Source organism: Mytilus trossulus, chromosome 6 (assembly GCF_036588685.1).
Source record: "Mytilus trossulus isolate FHL-02 chromosome 6, PNRI_Mtr1.1.1.hap1, whole genome shotgun sequence".
NCBI lineage: Eukaryota > Metazoa > Mollusca > Bivalvia > Mytilida > Mytilidae > Mytilus > Mytilus trossulus.
In genome coordinates this window covers 62,166,633-62,190,610 of record NC_086378.1, presented here as the reverse complement: position 1 = coordinate 62,190,610, position 23,978 = coordinate 62,166,633, and the positions used below count along the sequence as shown (strand labels likewise).

Below are 23,978 nucleotides of genomic sequence, written 5' to 3'. Positions count from 1 at the left end.
AAGAAGAACATTATTGATGTATGTATAAATGTATATTAAAATGAGACAGCAAGCCAACAACACAAAAAATAAGGATGAAACATACATAATTTTTTGGTATCAATGTTATAATTTCCAATATATGTTCAAAGAGTTCAATGGTTTTTTTCATTGAAATAAAACACAAATTGAAATCTGTCAGAACTTCAAAAGCTTAAAGACATATTGTTTCTGTTGTCTGCATTTTGTATAATATATTGCAAATTCTTGTGAATAATGGAATGTTATTACAGTTGTCAGTTTTAACATTTATCTTTATACTGTAAATTCATAAATCACTGCGTGCATTTATTATTGTGATTCTGTCATTTTAGACTTAAATGCGATTTTAAATTTAACGATTTTGAGAAAAATCCTGTTTAATCCATATAAAACATTTCATAATGCGAGTTTAAATTATTGCGTCTACAACTCCGTTGCATTTTTCGAAATAAAAAAAAACTCGCATTAATTCTGAATTTACAGTATATATATTATGTACATAACTTTGGAAAATACCCAAATGTTATAAAGAAGAACAAATTTATTGATTGTTATATGGTATTAGAATAGGAAGATGTGGTATATTGCTAATTTGACAACCCTCCATCAGAGACCAAAGGATGTAGGCCGTTAGCAACTGATGACACTGGACAACCTTTAACAATCAGTAAAATCCATACTGCATAGCTATTTTTATTGAAAATCATATTATTGCTACATGTATGCAAACAATTTTGTATAATACATTACTTTAGATTTTATTGGTTCTTTTTCAGAAGGATTGAAATTCACCACCTAATATAAATGGAGAAAACATAAAAACAAGACCAGAATAAATTCAAAGACAAAAAATGGATCAGTTATTATTTTCATCACTCAGTCAATGATTTGAAGTTCTTTTTTTAAAAAACATAAAAATATTGAAACCACAATAATGTCAAAGTTCTGTGCTGAATGACCAAAAAGTGGACTATACCATCAAACAATGCTGGCTGATAAGAAACTATTAATGTTTTGTGTTGAGGGATATGGTGAAAAAAAATAGATTTACTTAAATAGCTACTAGTACATGTAATATTTTAAGCCTAACAATAGAGTTTTTATTGATTTCAAATGGGAAATAATTGTGTTTCAAGAAAGTATTCTATAATTCATGAATAAACATATATTGATACTTACATTATCTGCTTCGTTGTTTAAAAGTTTAGTTTTGAACTGTTATAGAACAATATGCTAAATTAACATTTCCCAAGAAAAAAAGATATTCAATTAAAACGATTCATATTATAATTATTTACTACCAAATAGAATACATTGTAACATACACATTACTGTATATTTATATCTATATATTTACAATAAGAATCCCATAGGATTTTAATTTGTCCCATGGGATATTAAAAATCCCATGGGATAATAAAAATCCCAGGGGATTTTTTTGGTCCCATGGGACAACAAATATCCCATGGGACTACAATTATCCCATGGGACCAAACAAAATCCCATGGGATAATGGTCAAACCCATGGGATTTTGCCCTTTCCCATGGGATATTGAAAATCCCATGTTTTAATAATTCAAATTGCAAAATAAATATGAACGAAACAGTAGAAAACCAATGAAATGATTCAATCCCATGTAATTCCGCACATTTTGGTCATATACATGATATTGTAGCTTTCATTTGAGGCGGCGGCGGATTTGCAAATGACTGTTTTGCAAATTAAAAGTGTCCAGTGTTACTAGACCAATACTTATATATATGATAAAATGAGAGACCTTTAAAATAAAACACAACTCTGTGGTCGGGTTGTTGTCTCTTTGACACATTCCCCATTTCCATTCTCAATTTTATAATACATTTAACCAAGTGAATACTTTAATGGCCTATCAACAGGACGTCCACAGCGTGTTCTACGCGTGAGGGTTCCAAATATTTCTTCCTTTAAAACGCTGACCTATTTTTCTTCAATTCTTTAATATTTTAAGCTGTTCCGTTTTTAAATCACTCAAAATATTTTGTGCAGAGCATCTGAAACTCATTGTTAATTGCTGAGTCTTTCAGTCACCGGACCAACCATTCTATATTGCCGTTTGCTTAAAGTGTACCACGTAATCTTTATAATCAGTTGACTACCCGTCAGGCTTTTTTGGTTCCTTTTCACGCCTAGAAATCGGTCTTGTACTTATACTTGAGCGCTATATCGGACGAGGGGTAGCAGTTGTTGGAGGATTATATAATCGGTTGTACATTCCAAACGTGACGCCTCTCTGAGTCTCGACTGGGCAGGTTGTAAGCATGCAACACTTCACGCCTATTTTGAAGACTTTCTTCGGATTCTTTCTCTCGTCTTATTCGCTTTATTAAAAGTCGTGTCCATTACCAATCCCAGCAAAACATATTATTACCTTTGTCAATAAATGACTTACAATGTATATATTGCTTCCTGTACAGACTTTTTTTAAAAACAAATATATTGCGTAACTTATACATTTATTTTATAGTTATTTTCATCGTCACCTGATTTGACCTTTCTTATGTAAAATAATTACTGTTAGAAAGGTGTATGTCTGTTAAAAGTTGAGGTTATAAGATTATCATACAATTTATTAAAAGTCGTGTCCTAAAATAAATGTATAAGTTACGCAATATATTTGTTTTAAAAAAAAGTCTGTACAGGAAGCAATATATAAGTCATTTATTGACAAAGGTATTAATATGTTTTGCTGGGATTGGTAATGGACACGACTTTTAATAAATCGGGTATTATTCGAGTAAACATGCTCTAAATTAAATTTAACATTCGAATAATCGCGACTGTTATTCCTATTAATGCTAAAGTCGTGTCGCAAGTTTTCATTCGGGATACTACTTTTATGCTTATCTCCCTCCCGTTATTTTAATTCAAACTAACTTATTACAATCAGACCTGCCCACAAAATCAACCTTCTCACTAGAACCTAACAAAAATCTACTTGCACCAATACCAGGCTTAGACAGACCCCTATATTACTTATAATCTTTAAATGTCTTGTGTATCTTATCCTCAAAATCTCTTTTAATAACACTAATATAGCTCATGACTCTTTTTTTTGGCCATTTCAACCGGTACGTAATCTTCAGAACAAATATTTTTGCACCCTTTTGTCGTTTTGAAATCATATATATCCTCAAATAAACTCTATGTACGAACTTTAAGTTTCCATAAATAAAAAAAAATGCAATTTTCTTATCTCTCAGCCTTACAACAGGGCCCACGTTGGGCGCTAAAATGAAACAAGAGACGGTTCGACCTTAGTATATTTTCTATGTATCAACTATTCTTTTTAACTATCTGTGTGTTTTCTTTGGTAAAGTCAGCTGTAATTGTAACTCAGCATCTACAACTAATTTAAGGTATTTCTACATTGTAATGATGAGCTCCTTTTTATCGTGTGTATAAATCCACAATACGTGTGTCTACTATTCGAACACACCTTTACCTATAAGTACATGTACACCGACAGAGGAATACTATAATACTGTTCACGGAACTTGATCGTAAGTAATTGTTTATATCACTGTAAATTGAATAGGACAGTTATATTAAATCAAGCGTAATTAATCTTATGGCTCGGAAATAATTAATTCCCGAAACACAAGTGTACTTGATATTTCCGACTAAAAATTTAAACCGCCTGTTAACCTCGTATAAAGGTTCGAACCACTGGGCCCTGAGTCTCCATGGCTGAAGAGATCGAGTTAATAAAATTGAGAATGAAAATGGGGAATGTGTCAAAGAGACAACAACCCGACCAAATAAAAAACAACAGCAGAAGGTCACCAACAGGTCTTCAATGTAGCGAGAAATTCCCGCACCCGGAGGCGTCCTTCAGCTGGCCCCTAAACAAATATATACTAGTAGTTCAGTGATAATGAACGCCATACTAATTTCCAAATTGTACACAAGAAACTAAAATTAAAATAATACAAGACTAACAAAGGCCAGAGTTAAGTTTCTATCATTTAATAAGGTCTCTCAAAATATCAACACATGTAAATAGTTGCCATAACAATAACAATATGAAGTATCAGTCACATACATTACATTGTAAAAAAATGTAAAATTCTTATCAAAATGTAAAATGAATATTAAGTTACGGCTTCTAAACAATATGGAGTAAAATTGCATGGGGCCTAATCTCACTCAAAGTAAATGCATAGAAAATACAGTTTTTTTGTTTCTACATTGGATAGAGGTATAGTAGAGGGAGGGGTGAGATATCAAAAAAATGTTCAACAATTACCCTGCCGCAGTTTTGCTTGTCCAAAGACAGGAGCCTATGGCCTTTGTTAGTCTTGAATGATTTTAAATTTTAGTTTCTTGTGTATAATTCGGGGTTTAGGATGACGTTCATTATCACTGAACTAGTATACATATTTGTTAAGGGCATACGATACAGTTACAGGGAAGGTAATGACGTTGCTAACGTAATTTGTTATTTTCGCGACGTCAAACTGTGACATATCGGGAAAAGATGCATTTTTCGACTGATTTCTATCATTCAAATGATTTAATTTGAAAACGAGTTCATGGACCCCTATTTTTCAAAACGGCATTTTGTTTCATTTTACAGGGAGATAATGTGACCCAAATTTTATAAAACTGTAAATAGATTTTTTTTTTTAAATGTGATAAACATGCAGTAAAAAATTACGTTTTTTCCTCAATTCATGAAAATTTGATAAATATGAGTAATTTCTGAATAAAAAAATGCATATTTTTTAAAGATATTTATAAAAAACAGAAATTAACGATTATTTAACAAAAAATAATTTGTCTTTATCTTTTATAACAAAAAAGTTATGTCTTTCTTTCGAAAAAGAAGTTACGGCCACAAATCTGAATTTCGAGTAAATATACAAAATTTCGACCTCATTTTACGCAAAAAGTAGCACATGAAGGTATATTTTTTATTACATATTTGAGTTAATCCGGTAAAAAATAGCCTATATGCAAATTTCATGAACTTGTAAATACAGGATCAAAACTGTATCGTATGCCCTTAAGGGGCCAGCTGAAGGACACCTCTGAGTGCGGGAGTTTCTAGTTACATTGAAGACCCATTGGTGGCCTTCGGCTGTTGTATGTAATAGGTCTACTATAGTTAGATATGGAATGATTGTAAGGTAAACATGTCTAGCTGGCAGGTGTCATCTGGCCTTGACCTCATTTTCATGGTTCAATGGTTAAAAATAAGTTTTTGAGTTTTGGACTTTTTTTCTAATACTAACTGCAATAGGTCAACTATATTTGGTGTATGGAAATATTGTTTGATCTATATGTCAGTCGCGCAGTTTTTTTTTAACCTTGACCTCATTATCATGGTTCATTGCTCAGTGTTAATTTTTTTGATTTTTTGTCTTTTTTTCTATAAGCAAAAGGTCAACTATATTTGTTGTATGGAAGAATTGTCAGCTGTACATGCCTGCCTTGCATTGTTTATCTGACCTTTACTTCATTTTCATGGTTCATTGGTCAATGTTTAGTTTTCATGGTTAAGTTTATGTGACCAGTGTAATAAAGCTTTATATTTAGGACTATCAATATAACATCAATGATAAGTAAAGAAGGCGAGACATTTCAGCGTGTGCACTCTCATTTTTCTAGATTTTATTGCATGTCATGCATGTGAAAGTAGTACCTATTCGGTCACTAGTTGTGTGGTGTGTCTAAATATGAATGTAACACGTTTAAGTGACTGACAAGGTCAAAGAAATACTTCACAAGAAACATGCAGAAAAAAAGGCAACTTGGAACAGCATCAGCCATGCAAGACTAAAAAAACAAAGTATGTATGAATACAAACCAAGATCAGAATAGCATGGACGATATGTTATTTGGTATCTTTCGTCCCTATTTTAGTTATATGTTCTTATGAATTGTAACGAAATCTATCAATAATTCTGCAGATAACGCAGTTTTATTAGGTTTATCATACATTTTCTATTAAAAATTTCACACAATCAGGGAAGCATTTAAAAGGGTTTAACTAAGTTTTTATTACTGAAACAACTCGTGGATTTCTGTGAAAAAAATGCTTGTGCAACTTTGTGAATTAAAGGTTAAAAAGATCTTTTTTCGGTGCACTGGAATATGTCAATTGTTAACTGACCCAGTATATTTTCTTAATCATGACCAGTCAACATTATCAATGAGTACACATCACAGGGGAAATGTACAAATTACCGATAAAATAACTTACACGCCCTGTTTCGTTTGTATCCCCTGTTATATCAGTATTTGATGGAAAAACAACTAAAAATGTTCTTTATGACAACTGACTCCTAATCTCTTGGTACCATAACCCCCAAAATCAATTCTTACCGTTCTTCTGGTACAATTTCATACATTTGTCATAGAGATCCTAGTAGTTTGTTGTTATTGATGTATTATTGTCATTTTTTTTTCTTTGGTTATTACATCTTCTGACATCAGACTTGGACTTCTCTTGAACTGAATTTTAATGTGCATATTGTTATGCGTTTACTTTTCTACATTGGCTAGAGGTATAGGGGAAGGATTAAGATCTCATAAACATGTTAAACATTGCCGCATTTTTGCGCCTGTCCAAAGTCCGGAGCCTCTGGTCTTTGTTAGTCTTGCATTATTTTTATTTTTAGTTTCTTTTGTACAGTTTGGAGTTTAGTATGGCGTTCATTATCACTTAACTAGTATATATTTGTTTAGGGGCCAGCAATATATTTGTTTAGAAGCCAGCTGAAGGACGCCTCTGGGTGCGTTTTTTGTTATCGCTACATTGAAAATTGTTGGTGACCTACTGCTGTTGTCTTTTCTATGGTCGGGTTGTTGTCTCTTTGACACATTCCCGGTTTCAATTCTCAATTTTATCCATTCACTTAAACTAAAGTTATTGCACGCAAACTTAATGTGTCTTTAAACAACAACAGTGAAATGATAGCATTACTCGAAAACAATTTTTTGACATTATTTTCCATTTTCATTCTCAATTTTATTTTGCCTTCAAAATAAAAACTTGAATAGAAAGCTTATACTAGTAACACAAAATGCAAGAAAAACTTCGAAGCTGACTCTGAATTAGTACATGTACATTGATGTAGAAACTCCCAAACAGAAGATGATTAGAAATGCATTTATTCTGCTGAGCAGCGTTATCCCCTCAAATTCTAAATAACATCTACATTTGTATGAAAATCGACCAAAAAAAAAGTTAATAAATTGATGGATTGTATAACACATGTAACAAAATTTCTATTTTAAACGCGCGTCTGGCGTACTAAATTATAATCCTGGTACCTTTGATAACTATTAACAAATGTCATGTTTTTTTCATGCTGTTATTAATGTTATGCTCTTTTAAAATAGGCCCTTTAATTTGAAAAATAAAAGTATTGTATTTTATTGTATTGTATAATGTTCAAAATTTGGTTAGATTTGCAAAGAAAAAAAATGTTATAAAAATGGCACAAGATAATGACTGTAAGCATGGTCATTTATATAAATCACCTATAGATTAATGGTCAGCAGAAAACAATAACCTTTAGGGAGCAACCATTTAGGTTCAACGTGGTGGTGGGTGGAAAATTTGTTTTTGTTTAAGTCAGATTTTTTTACATGCGCAGCGCTTCCAATGTTGTCAATTAAAATTAGTTGGTTAAAATATAACATTAAAAATGTGGAAAATCTTGATTTAGAATAAATTTGTTTCATTAATTTGGGAATCAGAATATTTTTTGGAAAAAATACTAGACCAAAAACTTTTGTTGTCTAGGAATTCTAAATTATTTGTTTCCATTGTCAGACGCCTCCTGCAATGTAGCAAAGAAAAAAAAACCAATGGCGTCTAGTTACAAATGTAGGCTATTTAAAATGTTTGCTGTTAATGCCTTCCTACAACACATCAAATAATAAAGACGTCATAATTATTTGGACAAGAAAATTATCATACCCCTCCTCCCTTTTAAAATAAAATGATCTTTTTTCATCTGAACTTATTATTTTATTTTAGACAAAACTATTGGCATGATGTAGGACATTCATCCTGCACAAGCATTACATATTTGCCACTGAACATTAAGCAACCAACAATCAATCAATATATAGAACAAAGTAATGTTATCAAGCCGGCATTTAAAGTAGCGCCTTCCTCATATTAAATGTGAAATAGTATTGAATATATTATTTTATTACTCATTTATGGACAGATATTATGATTTAGGTATATGTGCAAAATGTTTTTTATACTTTGAATGCATTTTTGTTTTGAATGAGCTTTCTTACTCTCAATAAGTCTCATGGTTTGTCATTCGGCATCTACGCCGGGTATGCCGACCACCTTTCCATGGTTGGCTTTTTTGTTTTTAAAAATTAAAAAAAATCCGGGATTTTGTTTTTGGTTCCGCACCGTGAAAATGTAGAAAATAATCCCGCCTCGCTGATTTGTTTTCAATGACAAAAATGACCGATCATTAATGTTATTATTCACAAACATGTTCCAGAACATGAAAAAATTATAACCCTCTCATCTGGCATATATTTGTCATGTTATTTCTGTTGCAAAATTCAAATTAATTCAATAACATTTTAAAATACATTACAGGTAATTTTATAGTTTACATGAAAAAACACATTGTATTTTTTTTTTAACTATTGCGAACAAAGAACTTTCATAATCAATGCTCTCATTCACAAACATGTTACAGAACATAAAAAAACAGAACATGAAAAAAATCTACCGTGTAAATGTCAACAATCCAAGTTGTACATAAATTTGTCATTTTTTTTTTCAATTGCAAAATATATCACGATATCTCAGTAGCATGGGTTCGAATTCCGGCGAGGGAAGAACAAAAATTTGCAAAAGCAAATGTACAGATCTAATAACATTGTTGGGTTGATGTTTAGACGAGTTGTATATACATAATGTACACAGCCATGTATCACCATCATTGCTGGTGATCCGATGGACAAATCTGTTGTAGAGTTGTCACTGGCTCAGACGTACTTATATATACACATCAGTTGTTCGACCTGTTAGTCAAATGCGTTTTGTTTAATTAACACATGACATGAGTAATATCTCTTTGTTCTTACTGTGCTTTAATCTGGATAATGCACAGCAAAGGTGTGCATTAACTATCTTAGATATACTGCACAGTTCAAATCTATTTTTATTTTTACTCCTACGTCGTTCGGGTTAATAAGGGTCAACTGAGCTGTGCAGATTAACTTCTTTATACTGCAATCAGCTAGTTTACTGTACAGATAAAGCTATACGTATACACGTTAGCTTTATACGTCAATGACCCCAACTGACCTATAAGCCCCGCCTCCTTATTGTATTTCATCAACAACATCACGTCACGACCATGACAACGTAAAGTAACAATGGTCAAACTTTTTTCAATGTAAACTTTTATGTCTTCAAATTGGTTATTTATATATCATGTTTATCAAATGTTATTAATTTAGTTCATTTTCCCTTTCTAATTCCTTAATACGCCAATGTCTTACCACCTGGACTACGCTCATAGGGAAATACCCCAAAATGGTACCTCAAGAGGGAAATTCCAAAGACTTTTTTTAACAATTTTTGTTACATGTTTTTTTCATTTTTCATTTTTCCCCCCGATTTCAGTATAAAAACAATATACGTATAGTGTCTTGAAATAGTCCGGAGCCTCTGGTCTTTGTTAGTCTTGCATTATTTTTATTTTTAGTTTCTTTTGTACAGTTTGGAGTTTAGTATGGCGTTCATTATCACTTAACTAGTATATATTTGTTTAGGGGCCAGCAATATATTTGTTTAGAAGCCAGCTGAAGGACGCCTCTGGGTGCGTTTTTTGTTATCGCTACATTGAAAATTGTTGGTGACCTACTGCTGTTGTCTTTTCTATGGTCGGGTTGTTGTCTCTTTGACACATTCCCGGTTTCAATTCTCAATTTTATCCATTCACTTAAACTAAAGTTATTGCACGCAAACCTAATGTGTCTTTAAACAACAACAGTGAAATGATAGCATTACTCGAAAACAATTTTTTGACATTATTCTCCATTTCCATTCTCAATTTTATTTTGCCTTCAAAATAAAAACTTGAATAGAAAGCTTATACTAGTAACACAAAATGCAAGAAAAACTTCGAAGCTGACTCTGAATTAGTACATGTACATTGATGTAGAAACCCCCAAACAGAAGATGATTAGAAATGCATTTATTCTGCTGAGCAGCGTTATCCCCTCAAATTCTAAATAACATCTACATTTGTATGAAAATCGACCAAAAAAAAAGTTAATAAATTGATGGATTGTATAACACATGTAACAAAATTTCTATTTTAAACGCGCGTCTGGCGTACTAAATTATAATCCTGGTACCTTTGATAACTATTAACAAATGTCATGTTTTTTTCATGCTGTTATTAATGTTATGCTCTTTTAAAATAGGCCCTTTAATTTGAAAAATAAAAGTATTGTATTTTATTGTATTGTATAATGTTCAAAATTTGGTTAGATTTGCAAAGAAAAAATGTTATTAAAATGGCACAAGATAATGAATGTAAGCATGGTCATTTATATAAATCACCTATAGATTAATGGTCAGCAGAAAACAATAACCTTTAGGGAGCAACCATTTAGGTTCAACGTGGTGGTGGGTGGAAAATTTGTTTTTGTTTAAGTCAGATTTTTTTACATGCGCAGCGCTTCCAATGTTGTCAATTAAAATTAGTTGGTTAAAATATAACATTAAAAATGTGGAAAATCTTGATTTAGAATAAATTTGTTTCATTAATTTGGGAATCAGAATATTTTTTGGAAAAAATACTAGACCAAAAACTTTTGTTGTCTAGGAATTCTAAATTATTTGTTTCCATTGTCAGACGCCTCCTGCAATGTAGCAAAGAAAAAAAAACAATGGCGTCTAGTTACAAATGTAGGCTATTTAAAATGTTTGCTGTTAATGCCTTCCTACAACCCATCAAATAATAAAGACGTCATAATTATTTGGACAAGAAAATTATCATACCCTCCTCCCTTTTAAAATAAAATGATCTTTTTCATCTGAACTTATTATTTTATTTTAGACAAAACTATTGGCATGATGTAGGACATTCATCCTGCACAAGCATTACATATTTGCCACTGAACATTAAGCAACCAACAATCAATCAATATATAGAACAAAGTATTGTTATCAAGCCGGCATTTAAAGTAGCGCCTTCCTCATATTAAATGTGAAATAGTATTGAATATATTATTTTATTACTCATTTATGGACAGATATTATGATTTAGGTATATGTGCAAAATGTTTTTTATACTTTGAATGCATTTTTGTTTTGAATGAGCTTTCTTACTCTCAATAAGTCTCATGGTTTGTCATTCGGCATCTACGCCGGGTATGCCGACCACCTTTCCATGGTTGGCTTTTTTGTTTTTAAAAATTAAAAAAAATCCGGGATTTTGTTTTTGGTTCCGCACCGTGAAAATGTAGAAAATAATCCCGCCTCGCTGATTTGTTTTCAATGACAAAAATGACCGATCATTAATGTTATTATTCACAAACATGTTCCAGAACATGAAAAAATTATAACCCTCTCATCTGGCATATATTTGTCATGTTATTTCTGTTGCAAAATTCAAATTAATTCAATAACATTTTAAAATACATTACAGGTACTTTTATAGTTTACATGAAAAAACACATTGTATTTTTTTTTTAACTATTGCGAACAAAGAACTTTCATAATCAATGCTCTCATTCACAAACATGTTACAGAACATAAAAAAAACAGAACATGAAAAAAATCTATCGTGTAAATGTCAACAATCCAAGTTGTACATAAATTTGTCATTTTTTTTTTCAATTGCAAAATATATCACGATATCTCAGTAGCATGGGTTCGAATTCCGGCGAGGGAAGAACAAAAATTTGCAAAAGCAAATGTACAGATCTAGTAACATTGTTGGGTTGATGTTTAGACGAGTTGTATATACATAATGTACACAGCCATGTATCACCATCATTGCTGGTGATCCGATGGACAAATCTGTTGTAGAGTTGTCACTGGCTCAGACGTACTTATATATACACATCAGTTGTTCGACCTGTTAGTCAAATGCGTTTTGTTTAATTAACACATGACATGAGTAATATCTCTTTGTTCTTACTGTGCTTTAATCTGGATAATGCACAGCAAAGGTGTGCATTAACTATCTTAGATATACTGCACAGTTCAAATCTATTTTTATTTTTACTCCTACGTCGTTCGGGTTAATAAGGGTCAACTGAGCTGTGCAGATTAACTTCTTTATACTGCAATCAGCTAGTTTACTGTACAGATAAAGCTATACGTATACACGTTAGCTTTATACGTCAATGACCCCAACTGACCTATAAGCCCCGCCTCCTTATTGTATTTCATCAACAACATCACGTCACGACCATGACAACGTAAAGTAACAATGGTCAAACTTTTTTCAATGTAAACTTTTATGTCTTCAAATTGGTTATTTATATATCATGTTTATCAAATGTTATTAATTTAGTTCATTTTCCCTTTCTAATTCCTTAATACGCCAATGTCTTACCACCTGGACTACGCTCATAGGGAAATACCCCAAAATGGTACCTCAAGAGGGAAATTCCAAAGACTTTTTTTAACAATTTTTGTTACATGTTTTTTTCATTTTTCATTTTTCCCCCCGATTTCAGTATAAAAAAAATATACGTATAGTGTCTTGAAATATGAAATTTATTTGTATTCGGCACGAAACGGGAAAATGCTCGGTAGAACCTCGCATTTTCCCGTTTCTAAGCCTCATACAAATAAATTTCATATTTCAAGACACTATACGTATATTGTCTAAATATACCGACTTGCTTGGTCAATAACTATAACATATACTTTTTCACTTTTTTGGTCTTTTGGAAAATGTTGTTTGTGCTGATTTTATCCAACGCAATCATAGGTTTGAAAGTAGTTTTCAATTTAGACTCGTATAAATATATATATCTCAGTAGCATGGGTTCGAATCCCGGCGATATATACAACTCGTCTAAACATCAACCCAACAGTGTTAGATCTGTAAATTTGCTTTTGCAAATTTTTTGTTCTTCCCCTCGAGCAAGTTTACAGATCTAGTAACATTGTTGGGTTGATGTTTAGACGAGTTGCATATACATAATGTACACAGCCATGTATCACCATCATTGCTGGTGATCCGATGGACAAATCTGTTGTAGAGTTGTCACTGACTCAGACGTACTTATATATATAATTTATATATATATATTTGCGAAAGCAAATTTACAGATCTAACATTGTTGGGTTGATGTTTAGACGAGTTGTATATATAAATGTTGTTGTAGAAGGGTATAAAAACAGCCGTCTTTAGACCCTTCTACAACGAAATTTGTTTTACATGCACACGTATAAAAATTGCGGTTTTTATCCAGCAAAATCATAGGTTTGAACGTAGTTTTCAATTTAGACTCGTACAAATGTATATATATTGTATATATAAAGCGTCTGAATAATAGTCAACGATTTTTCCCGCGAGGGCGCTGGATCGTAACAATCGATTACTAGAATTGTATATATTTATATATATAAGTACGTCTGAGTCAGTGACAACTCTATATATATATACACAACTCGTCTAAACAGCAACCCAGCAATGTTAGATCTGTAAATTTGCTTTCGCAAATTTTTTGTTCTTCCCTCGCCGGGATTCGAACCCATGCTAATGAGCTATCGTGACACCTAATTGCCTACACTGCAGCCGTCCCGCTAGACCACTAGACAACCTGGGCTTCACAAAAATAAAGCTTTCAGTGGCCGTGTGTTACCTTTCCTCGTCAGTTTTAATCTAGCGGCGTAACTACAGTACATGGTATTTAAGGCATGAAAATGTTTTTGAGTTACAGCTCAGCTCAATTATCTATAGTAAAGGATCCTACAAATTAATGCAAGATACAGTCACAGAAAATAATTATATTTTTAAGTACGTATATATATATATAAGCATGTTAAAGACCGTTGTGTTAAATATGTTGTTATCACATTCTAGCCATCAATATAAAACTGCAAAAAAGAAAAAAAAAGTCCTTTATAATATAAATGTTTACATCTTCAGAAGAGATTAGGAACATATGACTGAGTATTTGTAATCACATATTTCATTGAAATCTGAATGGAAGTCTACTGCTAAATATATTGATAACATTCGAAAGTCTCCCGGTTTACTTTAAATATGAGGTACATTACATACTAGTTGTGTTGTACATAAAACTGTTTCCAAAATTGATCAAATTTATAACAAGTATTTGGTCACGGCTAATGAATGGTCTTTGCTTACGAGAAAAAAATGCAATAATCGTATTCAATAATCTGAAATTATATTAGCTTCTTTGTTCAAATGAGTAATAAGTTCCTGCTATCTTTAAGGAATCACAATGACAAAATATCATTTAACTACTATGTACATGATGTATATGTAATTTGTCCATTTGCATATATGCACTTACTTTTTTTACCAATATCTAGAAGCTGACATACATGTACTTATTTTACAAAAAGTAGCCTGTTCCAGAAACAGGATAGGTTGCAAAAATAGAAACAGACACGGTGTAAATTCTAACAGATAAAAGAAAGTATCTGGTCAAGAGATTAAACATATTCGTTTAACAACAAAAATATGTAAAGTCATATTATATTTAATTTTCTTTTTTTCGTTAAGTGCCTTAAGAAACAGAACTCACAATTTATCCTTGGAGAAACATATTGTGGATGGTTTTGTAATATCAAAATACGAAAATCTGTCTCCTTAACACCCATAATCAAACACCTACATGTACGTTCAAACGAAAATATGCACGTTTTTATGGATGGCCGTGGGTCTACTAGTTAAAAAGAAGTTCAAATATTTAAAAACACTTCAGTCCAAACAAATATAAGTAAAATGTCAGTAAAAATATTTAAGGCAATATTAAATTCATTTTGCATCATGTTGGACATTTGGGACTGAAGATAAAGTGCATGTTGTTGAACGTGTTAAAGCGGAAAAAACAAGACACGTGTACGAGCTACTAGGATATCTAAAAGATAAAAAATACAGTCACACAAACAAACTATAAAATTATAAAACGTTAACGATTGTTCGGCTCAAGCAACTGCATTGACAACATTTTAGATACCAAATTTATAAAAATCAAAAGTACCTTTTCATCACTACACATCATGAACAGTTACATTAGTGACATAATTGTACTGTGTTAACATTTGTTGCGGACAAAAAACATTTATTAAACGTTATTATTCACAAACATGTTTAAGAACATGAAAAAAAAAACCAACAGAACATTAAAAAGTATAACAAGTAAATGTGAACAATCCAAGCTGTACATAAATTTGTATTTTTTTGTTTTCTTTAGCAAAATTTAAATTAATTCAATATAATTGTAAGGTACAACTTTACATGTGCCTTTTACGTGTACTATGCATTATATATATATTATTGTTTGTGCAGGCGTTTAAATGTCGTTCAGTTAAATATATTTTTTTTAAATCCTGGATTGTTGGTTACGCCAAGAAATCAAATCACATTCTTTCATTTGTTAAGGCATTGATTTTGAAATGTTTTGAAATAACCAATGATACTTAGTATAATGATTTTCTTAAAGGGGCACTAGCTGTCAAAATCATGGTCACCGATTTGACTCAAATTCTCATATTTGATTTATAACAATGAAAAACATTTATCTAAACTATCAAAAGTCTAAAATAAACAGCTTACAGAGCATTGGGTAGATAATATATAGGTTCGTTTCGTGTGTATTTTAGTCCAAACGCCATCTAATTAACTGCCTCAGATGACCATATAAGTGATGTAAACATAAATAAAGATATGAATAGATTGAATCAACACGTGCAATTGGATTTTTATAGGTCTGTTTGATTTTATTTTATTGATTAAAAAAAGATGTTTCTCATTGTTTTTAACCGTATAAGAAAGATTGTATGTGCATCGAATTAGTAATCAAATGATTTACAGTAGTTTCCCATTCATTGTTGACATTCTTTTTCTTTAAATAACCAGTACACGTACAATGCATGCGATGTCAATCTCTAGCTAGGGGTTAAATTGAAGTTCACTTGAATATGGATTTAAAGAGGTCGACTCATTCACTTGCAAGTGAATCAGTAATTATCAATATTTCTTCGCTTAATTTGACAAAATTGAACCATTCATTAGACTAAATGAGTACTTTTTAAGTATAAACCACCTGGTGCGAGTCGTCATTACCGGAAAGGGTGATATTACTTTTATTTTTTTTAAATAAATAAAAAGCGTGCGCATACATTTAAATATGGTCATCTTCAAACATACTACGCAATACAAAGATTAATTTGCCCAAATATAATCAACCGCCTACATTATATTTATTACAATATTTTTAACCAGGTCAATTATATTTTTCAACGTGGCATTCAAACATATGTCACACAATCTGAATAAATTAACTGATGTACGGACTATAAACATGAATGTGCATTCGTGTCAGTGGCAAGATTGTTTCCAACGACAGTAGTTTCATCATTTAGGAAAACTTTAAGATCAGGTAAATTATTAATATCATAATTATGATAACAAAATCGGGATCCCACTATTATAGACGGGCAGCCTTTCCATATATAAATATCAAAAGCCTGTTTAATATAGGTTTATTTTTACTTTTCAGACTCAAAGCTTATACGACAGGTACGATCGACATTGTAATGAAACATATTTGTACAAATTTAGAGAAACAAATCTAAATTTCAATTTTTGCATTGTTCATTTGCAAAATTGCAAGTGTAAGTGTAATAGTTAGTTTATGGTTATTTGCTTTGAGTGTCGTTTGTGAAGTTTCATCGTAACTACTTGTTTATGCAGCTTATCGAAATAGGTTGGTAAGAAATGTTAAAATGATTAAAAACAAATATTGGGATTCGTTTACATTCAAATAAAGAAAACATGTAGAACAAATTTTACATTACATATGATTATTTTATGGGCAATTCAATCACACACTATAATATTAAGGATATTGTTTAATTTATTTCACCAAAAGGATTACTTACTCGATATAGACCAACCCCGGGTACAGTATTGATTTGCTGTGGTGAATACCAATTGGTGACATTCGACTGTTTTAAACTTTTTGGTGGGATTGTTGCCTATTCGGCATATTCCCAGTTTCCATTCTAAGTTGTATTGTATGCACTCTGTCTATGACTAGTATCATAAGTGTGCCTTGTAAACATAAATTGCCGAATTATGACAGATCTTGGTGAACTTGAAAACACGGTATTATTAAAAGCTAGAAGTAGAAGTGTTAGTAGAGGAGAACCAACTGCCAATTTAGTGTTGACTTTTCTAAAACAAGGAAAATCTTTAATATTTAACATTAAAACTGATATCTTTTGCAATTTTATTAAAGACAAAAATAGCTCAAACAGTAGTTATAATCACTAGTAATTTTTAATTTAACTCAGTTGGACAAAGAAATAAACAGTCAAACTCGCAACGGCAACAGCATTCTCGCACTTATTCATGTTAATACTATATATATTATGCATTATTTTAGTAATTTTCTTTTTGCAGAACTGCGTATCAACTCTCAATTGCAATGATAATGAGGTCTGTTTTAACATGTATCTTGGTTGTTTTAATGTGTCGTACGAGTACAGGTAAGATTTGATCTTTGTCACAATTTTAATTTACCAAAATCTCAAAATATGTATGTACTGAAACATTGTAGATGTTAATGTTTAAAAATAATCAGGATGAACAATCAAACTAAATGAAAAAATAATTATCAAGGTCAGGTGCTTATAGCGATAGAATTTATCAACGCAAACATTTTAACGCCAATGCTGCTTTATCTAAAAACATAGTCTAACCAATACAACCAAACAAAACAATTCAAAAACTTCAGAATTTCGCAATGTATTTAAAACAATTGTGCGTTATTCTGCCTGTGATACATTTCAAAGTAAAAAAAAAAACATTCAATCAAAATTTTATTGTGTTCTTTGTTATAAGGAAGATCATATATAAATGCAAAACAGAAATTGTTTTAAATACTGCAAACTCAAATTCCATTAGAAGTCGAGATCTTTCGCAACTCGCCTGATACCAGTTCCTCTAAAACATTTTTTTTCTATTTGGAACAAATATAATGAAGGAACTTCCAAAAGTCTTTAATCGGAAACAAATCATCGTGTGACTTAATGAAACAGCGCCTCGCGACAGCAATACATGACAAAAGTTATCTCTATACCAGAAACGAAAACAAGAGAGACGATTTTCATTTTTAAATTATGAATTTCCCCCACTTTATCAGCTATATACCAACGTCATCTGTATATGTGATAATCATTTCTTAACTCAAACTCAATAGTTTATCGTTACTAGTCAGACTTTATAAAACGTCATCTGTGCAATAACAGGAAGTTGGTCAGCCAGGGTTATCTCAAAGAACGTCTTCCCCTGTTTCTGCAAAAAAATCTTTGAAAGATACCAAGACCATGATAATATTTATAACGTATCAACTTCAAACTAATGCATGCTTGTCTCTAAGTATAGATTCTAGGTACCGTCGTTTGTTTATTATCTTAATTATGTGTTTTCGTCACCTGTTTTGTCATTGTGTATTTTCAACCTTTACTGATTATCCGTTTTTGTTTCTACGTTCCGCCACTATGTAATTGTGCTATGCATAATTTGACTTGAATTCTTGTCTTTATTTTTTGCTATGTTCTCTGTCTTCTTGTTTGTGTTTTTCTGGCAACACAGTTATTTGTTTTAATAGTACGATTTTATAACACTTATGTCCTCTGTACCCAAATTTATGACACATTTCTACAAAAGGAAGTGCCTGAACTAAGTCAGTAATATGACGATTGTTTTCCGTTCGATATATTCGTATGTGTTTTGCCATTTAATTGTTTGAATTTCCTTCCGAGTTTGGTATTCATGTAATTTTACTTTCAACTAATTAATTGCAAATGTCATTTGAAATGAAAACGTAAATGAATGGAATACGATGACGAAAAAAAAATGAAATGAAATCCGTCTTCAAAAATACATCTGTAGATGGTAACATCATGTTTTCAACACTAACATGACTAATGTATTCAACATTAATAATTGCGGGTTCACACATTGCCGATTATTGCTCCCGTTTGAGATCAGACAGCAATACGACTCGAAAAGTGGAAAAGTCGGATTATTATCCTCAATTATCTGGAATGTCCTATCATTGTCTGAACGCAGTCGTTTTAGTTCGTAACAGATTCCTACGGGTCGGGAAGTGTCCGAATAGTTCGGCAAAGCATCCCGACAGTTAGGCGCGTCCCGTAACATTCGGGGCAACTCAGCCGATTTTGTCTAGTCGGATTACAATCGTGGCTATGTCGTGACAGATTCTGCTGTATCGGATCTAATTCCAAACAATGTCTTGTGTATTCTGGACGGTGTCCTGTGGAACTGGAATGATCTGGAGTAATTTTTCATAGCTGTTTTTCTGCCGATTGAGTCCAGATTGCATCCAGATCTTGTCGATTGCGAACCGTTTTTTGCCGAAACCGTTCCGAAACAGTCCCGTTATTAATACGAAATTCGTCAATGATAACAACGTCAAAGTCTCGACAATTACAGAATACAATACGACCGAGACCAGACAAAACCGTTTGCAATGCGATAGAGCGGACCGTGATAGGATTACGTTCCGACAGTACCTGATTATCCCGAATATGCCAACAGTTTTCGAACGGATAACTTCCGTCAGCGTTGGTTCACTGTCTGGTCACTGTCTGATATCTGTCGGGTAACATTCGGTAGAGTCGGGACGCAGTCGTGACAGAATCGGTCGAATTTTACCTGGCGAAAAATACAAATCGGATTAGAAGCGGATTCAGAACGGGATTATCGGGACAAATTCGCTTAGAAACGGTTGAATATCGACGCTTCCTGAACACTATCTGATTGTTGTCGTGATCAATTTTCTTTTTACAAATTTTAATTTAAGTTTGAATTTCCATCCACGATTCACAGGATCTTGATCAGACTTTTAATTAATTTTAATCGGGAATGGTCCTGTCAAGGACGGTAGTAAACATCGTGAATGTGTGACCCCAGCTTAATGCATTACATAAGATTACCATTATTTAGGAGAGTGTGCATAGTGTGCTTAATGTGTATATAGCCAGGTTACCACTTTCTTCCTGTTTACCGTTTAGCTATAAAACATTCATGAAACTAGGTGTGGAGAAAGCAACTGAATAAATTACCTGCAACTACATGTATTGATATATTTGCACACTTAGTTAATTGTCGATTAAGCGGTTCCCCTAAGTAGAATATCATCTTATACATAAAATCCACTTATCTACACATTGTCCCCCTTTTTTTATATACATTTTAGATATACTATAACTATTCTTTACATCTTTTGCAGGCTGTATACGTGGTAAGGATATTATATTAACAATTTTAGTCATATAAATAAAAAAAATTGCACAAGGACTTTAAAAAAATGCGTTTTTTTACTTGTATGGGTAATCAATGAGGACTAAAACATTTGAAAGGGATAAGTTTTCTATTTAAAAAAAACCCACAACCATGTCCAACAGGAAACCAATTATTCGAGTCTCTGTTTGGATCGATACTCGGTTCTACTGAGTGGTACTTGAGTACTCATTAACAATCCTGCATTGGAAATATGTAGTTATGATTATCAGGATCGTTTATATGACCAAAATTTGTATCTGTATTTATATTATTAAATCTACCAATATTTATAATATTTGTACTTTATGGATAGTTGATATTTCGGTATTATTAATCAAGAGATATTGTATCGCATGATAATCAAACACATAAAGCATACCACTATTGACTAAATATCTATGCCAGCTTTAATATCTTAGTTCCTTCAATCCAAAACACAAACATTTAAGGATTGTCGTTGTAACAAATATTTCAGCGAAAAATAAAACATTTGTCTTTTCATTACAAATCTTCTTTATTACACTATTAGTTATTACATTATGATATGGTACAAAATTCAACAAAAACAAGCGATTCGTTTAGCTCTAGATGTTTTTATCATTGAAAAAGCTCCACATTATCTCCCTTTGCTGCAAAAATGGCATTTTTTGGCATTAAAATTGAAATTCATTTTTTTTTATTATTATTGTTTTCATATAAGTTATACATAAACTAAATAATTGTAAAACTTGAGCGATTTTCGTAATTAAGATTTTTTTTATTTCGATATAACCTTTATTTATCCTATTAGGTCAACAGAAAAAAGGACAATAACAAACATTTATGCATCTTTCGGAAGCAAATTGTGAGCTTAAATGAACGGCGAACCCATTTTTTTTATTTCATTTTTCTATTAAGTATATGATAAAGTTCATTTATAAAAAAATATAGCAAAATCCTATATTGAAAAAAATCATTTAAACCTGCGAGTCCCCTTTTGATAATTCAAATAGTTTTATAAGACAATCACAACTGTCAAACTTCGTACTTTATAATGGTATGCCGTTTTCAAAAGTCAATAAATTGTAAAACTTTTCGATTTATTATTTTTCCCCGATTTGCATGTATGGATGTGATGAGACGATTATCCACGTCCTTTATTTTTATTTATATCTTAGAACGTTTAATCATGTTTATTCAAAAGAAATGATTACCAAGATCAATCAACACTGTCATGTTTGAAATGTTTAACCAAAATGTTTATGTGTGTATCATGTTTTTATAGTGAATATTAACAAGTACAATATTTTTAATAGACAACTGACAGCAGTATACAATATTTTAGAATAATACCTTTTTATTCTTGTGCATGTCATGTGCACTAACAATTACTTGTAAAATCAGAGTTTTAAAGATTTTGAAATCCTTTTTGCAGCCGCAACTACAACGACATTACCTTTATATGCCCAACCAGTGCCGGTAGGAAGTATTGTCAAATACAGCACTAAGCTTATTAATGGTAACGTAACGTAGCCTCTGAATATGATCCCGTTACGAGTAAATTTACTGCTTCGTTCACTGGTATTTATAAAGTGACTGTAACGATGATGTCAGGGCTTGTAACCGGTCACACTACTCTAAGGAAGAATGGAGAGATTGTGGTGTGGCTATTCACTAACAAAGAATTTGATATGGCAACCCAATCTATCAATTTAAAACTGCAACGTAACGACACGATATGGGTACAAATGAACAGTGGGTCAAGTCTTTACAGTGTTTATAATACTTTCAGCACAATTTTAATAACAGTTTTAGGCACCTAAAAATGTAACGTATGGGCAATTTTCAAATTTAAATTTGGTAACATTTTAAAGATGGCATTTTTCTTATCTGCCTATGAACATGAGAGTAATATGAAGCACACATATATGTTAAAAAATATTCAAAATGTAATAAATGTCATTCTAGTGATACCTTTTCTTTGTTTTATATACCCTGCCGATTACCAGACCTCGGCTGCTCATCACGTAGGAGGTGAAATCTGAATTTTGAGAAGCATAAGTTTCAATAACAAAAACATTGTTTAATGTGCAGGTATCAAACAACAACAGTATATGATGATGTATAAAAAGAGTACCAAAGGGTACCTAATTGAGATGGTCAAAAATTGATTCAGACTGGAACATAATACATTGTCTTTATATGCATGTTGTTATTATCCCATTTCAATGTCAGGTTTTGAATTCAGAGCACTCATCATGTATTGTGACATTAGTAAATGACGTTGCATAATCAAATTCTGTTGATGTTTCATTGTCACTACACGTTGATCTGTTCATTGATGGTCAGCAACAAATCTTGTCTACTTGTATCGTTGTCGGAAGAACAGTAGGACGATTTCTTGAAGTCATACGATATGGTTGCAGCACATTTATGTTTTCATGTTTTCAGTATTCTTAAGGGCTTATTCAGTTCTTTGGGTTTTTTTCATGCGACTTCAAAAATTGGGTATGTTCAATAACCACAGGTAAGTCAGATTTTGATTTTTTGTAAGGAGAAAGAAGCATGATAAGCATGAAAAGTAGTTGTAAGAGAATCAAAAAAGATTTGGTAAAAAAAATCAACAAAATTAGTGTTGCGTTTCTAAAGTCGTACAGTATATATCAGCTCAATTGTCTTTTACGGTAAACAATCACCTTTAAATTAAATTCAACAAATGGCACAAATTTATAAGCAAATGTATCATAATTTATTATGCAGAGACAAGTTCATAAGAATTATCATTCAAATTGAAATGTCAACTGAACTATTACCTTTCAATTGATCAATTTCGTCACACATATTGCTTGGTCATTGTTGCAGTGCAATCGTCTATTATTGGAATGGGATAAAAATCAGATGTTTAAATTGAATTAACTTGTTTTGAAATGAGTTATGACACGACAGATTGTATCAAGGACAATGAGACAATGAAAACTCTATTCACAGTAACTCGGCCCAATAATTTAGTCTGTAAAGGATGTCCATGCCCAGGACCTGACAAAAATATAAGAACCTTACCACCAGGCTCACTAAATATGTGCCTAGCATCTTTATCATACCATTATTCTCATCGTGTTTTGAACAGTTTTGATGTTTTCTGTGCAATTTTAAAGGCAGTATACAATTTTTCTTCATATATAGATACATATTTTAGAAGATGAAAGTCGCTTTGTTCAGTAAGCGATTTTTTTCTACCTATTTTGAAGGCCTCTTAAACTATGACCAAATACTATCTTTAAAGGGCAGATACCAGGGTATACATTAACAGCCTCTCGATCCGCCAAGAGTGGAAAGTAAACACCATCATCCCATTACCTGTCAAATTTATGACCAAAAGTTCTTACTATGTTCTTCTATGT

At 31.9% G+C, this 23,978-nt stretch overlaps 1 long non-coding RNA gene across 1 annotated transcript; it reads left to right on the top strand.

Moving 5' to 3' along the window:
• The first annotated feature begins 3,465 nt into the window (after nt 1-3,465).
• On the top strand, nt 3,466-22,520 carry LOC134723626 (uncharacterized). Its single transcript, XR_010108136.1, has 4 exons — nt 3,466-3,561; nt 17,689-17,774; nt 20,546-20,557; nt 22,013-22,520. It is a non-coding gene; the product is annotated as an uncharacterized LOC134723626 (long non-coding RNA).
• The last annotated feature ends 1,458 nt before the right edge of the window (nt 22,521-23,978 follow it).